This window comes from Terrapene carolina, unplaced genomic scaffold, assembly GCF_002925995.2.
Source record: "Terrapene carolina triunguis isolate 2854851 unplaced genomic scaffold, T_m_triunguis-2.0 Scaffold93, whole genome shotgun sequence".
NCBI lineage: Eukaryota > Metazoa > Chordata > Testudines > Emydidae > Terrapene > Terrapene triunguis.
The window spans coordinates 6,982,105-6,987,585 of NW_020664444.1; the positions used below are offsets into that span (position 1 = coordinate 6,982,105).

The 5,481-nt window shown below is 43.2% G+C and overlaps 1 protein-coding gene across 2 annotated transcripts in view; it reads left to right on the forward strand.

Annotated features, from left to right (window-relative positions):
• Window positions 1-5,481, forward strand: part of TOM1L2 (target of myb1 like 2 membrane trafficking protein) — a 68,866-nt gene that overhangs the window by 239 nt on the left and 63,146 nt on the right. The window lies entirely within an intron of this gene.

Sequence of the window (5,481 nt, forward strand, 5' to 3'; positions counted from 1 at the left end):
AAAGGGGGCAGAGCCAAGCTGGGTGGGGGAAGGAGAGGACAGAGCTCAGGGGGCTAGAGCTGGGCCGGGGGAGGAGCCATGCCTGCAGCAGAGCTGGGGAGGGGCAGATCCGCATAAACGGGACCCCAGCCAGTGGGGGGAGGACGGACTCCAGTAGGGTTAGGCTTGGTGGAGACGGGAGTCCCGCCACAGAAAAGGGTGGGTGAGGGGGGACACAAACCCTGGTGGGATCTTGAGAGTCTGGCACCTTAGGGTGAGAGCTTGTGTGGGGAGGTGCTGGACAGGTAGGGCTGCAGAGCCCCTGTGGAGGTGAGTGCTGGGGTGCTCATGGCCTGTTCATTGCTGTGGTCCGTGATTCCCAGGGTTGTCCCCAGGGCTTGGTTTGCAAGGTACGGGTGCCCTACTTCACAAACAAAATCCTGCTGAAATCGTCTTTCTCCTGTGGGGTTTCCGGTGACAGCCGAGGTACTAGCGCACCTGTGCTAGTGAAGGCTGGGGACTGGACTCGATGACCTTTCAAGGTCCCTTCCAGTTCTATGAGATAGGTATATCTCCATATATATATATATAAAGCAGGAGTATAACAGGGCCAAAGCATCATGATGCAGTGGTTCTGCAAAGGGGAACAGAAGTCCCACCTGAAGGATCTTGCCCCACTTCAATCTGCGTTTCTAAGCAACCGGTGTTATGGTGTCCCAGGAAGTCAATTCCTTCCTAGACCCAAATAACCTGTATTTGGGCTGCTGCTTCTTTCCCTTGAATATCTGCTTTGGGGGTTGTATGTTTATATACAGGGAAGGCTGCATAGTTTGGAGGCATAAGCACAGGCTTAGAAGTCAACAAGTTCCAAGTTTTAATCCTGTTCCTGCTCTTGGCTTTCTCTCTCTCTCTTTTTTTTGACCCTGGGCAAGTAAGTCATGCAGGGTATGTGTTCATGTGAGACACCCCCCCTCATGTGTTGCCCCAACCCTCCTCCCAGGTGTGTACACAGGTTTTACTGGTGTTTTTAACCCTGGCTAGCTGGAGTCTGGCTTAAAGCCTAGGTTTTACTTTCACTCGGGCTGTGAACTCACTCACCTTGCAATGAGGACACAGACTGAGTGCTGATAGTCCTCCAGAGCCTTCCCACAATTCCCCTGTGTGCCCAGTAGGACAGACACATTCTTCCACAATGCACTGGGAAAGAATTATAGAGCGGCTTAGCTTACTGCAGCACAAAGAACCATGGAATATAACCCCAGAAGTCCTAGTGACACACACAGGAGCGCAGCACCAGTGAGGGCACAGTAACCTGGGTAAGGCTTTGCTGTGTGGCTGCTCACCCCTGGGCTAGACTAACGCTGGTGCTCAGACCCAGGTGCAGATCTTCAGGGAAAACCTTACCCTTAACTACTCTGTGTCTCAGATAATACTTCTCTACCTTGCCTGGGGGTTGTGCAGACTGTGTGAGTACAAAAATGAAAATCCTTTATAAAGTGGCAGTTCTGGCCACAAAACCAGAAAGTTCCTATACTTTACCTTCCCACTCCAGCACTCCCTATTAGAACCAAAAGATGTGATCAAACAGATAAGTCTTTGCACTGTGCTTTGAAGATGACTGAACTCTGACTTTGGCAGAATACATATAGCATATGTATATCTGTCAAGCCAGCTGTCAATAGCGATCTCGGGGAGGTTTGTTTGTTCTAGATTATGGTAAGCAGTGCTGACTGTTTCTGGATATAATAATGGTGGTGAAAGTTAAATGTTATCTTAAAGTGGATTTGCTTTGTTGCGTTTATCCACCTGATAAGCATCTGCCAGGGCAGCTGTCTGCTTAGCTGCTTGGATAAGGGAGCTACAGGAAACAATGTTAGAGAAAGGAATAGTGTCTGATCTATTTATTGTCTGATTCATTAAACATCAGTAAGTGATGTAACGGTGCCTTCTTAAGTCTTAGTAATTTTATATAATAAAATCTACGTTCCAGCCTTCTTTTTCTTCTGCTTCTCCATCTATTCCTTGTAATCATGCTCAAGGCATTTAAAGCTTCATGTTAGTTCTTTCATCCCCTTCCTGCCCCTTGTTCTCTTGGAATTAATAATAGGCAGTGACTGCCTGTTCAAAGTCTCTTATGACAGCAAAGCTTTGAGTGAGCTATGTTTAAGTCAGTTATGCAGCTTTAGTGATGTAAGATTCTGTTGTATTTTCAGAATTTTCCTCCTCTTTTGGTGGAAACATCAGCAGATTTTGTTCTGGAAGAAAAGTTTTGCTGCCTGTCTTATAATTGCCAGGCATGTTTTTCCAAGGTAACAATACAACAAAAGCAAGACTTTCTCACAGAGCGCTGCGTTTGTCCAGGGTTCCGCAGTTCTGCTTGAATGAGCTTGTGAGATACAATTATTTGTTTGTTGTATTATTTCTATTGGTGATTTAAATAAACCCCCATAAATAATTTCGTAGTTCCATTTAAGCAAGTTGTGTTGAACACTGTGTTGGTGTTTGCAGTCGAGGCCTGATGCTTACCGTATTAGAGAACTGTAGAAAATTATGGAAGGCCGTAAGCGCATGAGGAGTGTGTGTTTTCTCTGCCAGGAAGCAGCAGTGGTTCACATGAAAATTTAATTAGGAGCATACAGAATGTCTTCAGGTAAATGTCAGGTTTGAAAAAGCAGATGTCAGAGGGGGTTTTGAAGAGCGGGGGGAGCTAATACAAGGCATTTCATCTTTCCTCTGAAGCTGGAGCGACCTTTCCAATAAACTGTTGCTTGAAGTATGGTTATGATCAGGAAAATACTATTATTTATTTGGATTACTAGGATGGGATTCTGTTGGACTCAGAGGTTTAGTAATGGGGATATATAGCATCTTTCGCATCTAAACTGGCCGATCAAATTCCAGCCCAGTTCATGGTGTGTGAAAGTTATTTACATCTGATTTTTGGCAAATTGCTTTCTGTGTCCACTGCACAGAAATCACCACAGCTGCCTTTAACTGAAAAGCACAATGGAAGTGGAAGGAGAGAGGCTATGGAGTAGATGGGCTATAAAGAAAATGGACTGTGAAGGTTGAGCTATCTTTTCATCTCTAAAAATGGTCCCCACAGAGCAGGGCTGAGGTGTGTTGGTGGGGTGTTGTGGGGAAGCTCACTCCGCTGTTGGGATACACCTGGATGCTGTGTGTGAATTTATTTAAACAAATAATACTTGATACATTTTGTAATGCTTTTCATCTGTACATCTCAAATGTGGGTAAGTATCATTATCCCCATTTTATAGGTGGGGAAACGGAGGTACAGAGAGGTTAATATAGACAATATACTGCTTCTCAATACATGTTTTATGGGTAAATAGAAGATTACAGTGTCCCCACCAGGCTGTCAGATGACTAGGAGGTTGCGACCATCCCTTCTAGATGTGGTCCTCACCAGTTTTCTACACTTTAGTAACCTTCTGATTGGATTAATGCAGTGCACTCTACACAGGGCTACTCTTGAAGATGACCCGGAAAGTTTGCTTGTTCAGAATGTGGCCCCTCACATGCTTAACTGTGGTTCTGGCACGGAGCATAACTTTACAGCTATGCTCCATGATTGTACTGGCTTTCCAGATGCAATTCAAATTGTTGGACTCAGAACTATAATCCCTTTTTGTGATTTCGGCTCTGTATATCCCTGCCTCTCACCTCAAATTCTACTCCTGTAGTTGAGACCAGCTGAGTCAAATGAGCTGATAGTGTCTAGATTTGTAAATCTAGGACTGGTGGCAGAATATTCTTAGTGAAAGGCGCTCGCCTGTGGAATTTACATCTTCTCATGGACTAAAAGAGCCTAAATGTGTTGACTTTCATGGAACAATGTAAAGCTTGTCTATTTACCCAGGCTTTTCTGAAGGGGCTAGGCTAAATGTGTGGAGGCTCTCAATGGTGCAGAATGGCTGTGTTGTCGCATCTGTTCAGATTAATTTTAGGTAGTGAACGCAAACCTAGATTTTTATGATAGGCTCACAGAGTAAATTGGGGGAAATAGTTTTATGTGGAAGGGTGAACTCCAGGTAAATCTATATTCTGAGAATGCAAAACATTGTTTAGAAATGCTGCTGACCTGAGAATAGGAAGAATACAGAAAGGTGTGTACTAAAGTGGTGAAGCTAGCACTCTCCCCAGATGATACTACATTTTCCAATAGCAAGAGTCCGTGCGTCCAGGTGGGCATCCTCTCTTTAAATTGCATGCTTAGTTTTGCTTGCTCAAGAGAATCATCTTTAAAGGGTCACTGCTTGATTAAAGGTTATTAAAACAAATATCCTTTCCATGTGTTGCTAAACTCATTTTAGATTATTAAAACTGATTGGATTACAAGAATCTGAAGTACAGCTGACCTTTTTGTTCATGCTTCCTGTGTATTTTTTGCTTTTCATTCTGCTTGCACAAGGAAATCAGTTCCATTTTCTACATCTCCGGAACTGGTGAGATCTTTGTAAACACTGCAGGGGAACGTTTAAATCCAAATCAAATCTTGCTGTGTTGAATTTTTGTTAATTTCCTCAAGTGCAAAGGGCTGACAATGAGCAGTGATCTGTGAAATGGGCTCCTCACAGGTAGAACAAATAGCGAATGTGCGTATCCACCTTTGGGAACAATGAGGTCCATCATGAGAACTGTTTCAATCAATCCTTTTCAATAGAGACCTAGGAGGCCTGATTGGCTGTGACCAAAAGGCCTTGCTAACCCAGGTCCAGGATAAAACTTGAATGCACAATTACAACTACCTAAAACTTGCAGTCTGACAACAATGTACAATGGAGAAGGGAGTTTCTGGAGCAAAACCTTGCACCATGCCCAGAGTAATTTTGGAAGTTGTTTTTCTAATAACCAGGACTCCAAATGTTTGGCACTATAGTACCTTTATGGCTGTCATGCTGCATTTATTAGTCAAACACCAACTGATTCTAAGACCTTTGCCTGAGGATGGAGTGCGGGATTGGACCCTTGCCCGGGAATCCTTTTTCAGCAGGAGGCACAGTGCTAACTGTTGTGATTTACTAAATAGGATTGTTTAAGGAAGTTACAAAAACAGTGTTTCAGCAGAGGATACAGAGGCACTTTATTGAAGCAACAGTGAAACCAGACAACCTTTCAATCGATTTTTATCAAAGCACTCTCAGTTTCCATTTCAAGGCAGTTAAAGTGATGATGAATATGGTGCAGAGAGAATCTGTTTGTAGAGCTTTTTTTTCATAAAATGAAATATTGGTGCAGGCTTCTTGGCTCTTAACATCTTTTATTTTCCTTTTTTTTTCCCCATGGGAAATATTTCGATGCTTCCTTGAAATATCCTCTAACATGTTTTATGACCGACTTAAACACATTTGTTCAAGAGCTATTTTTATTTTTAACAGCAAATGCAGGTCTAGAAAAATGTATTATGGTGGACAAGGACAACAAAAACTAAAAATCTAGAGAAAATTAACCCATGTTTCATTGTCCATATGTGCAGTGTCT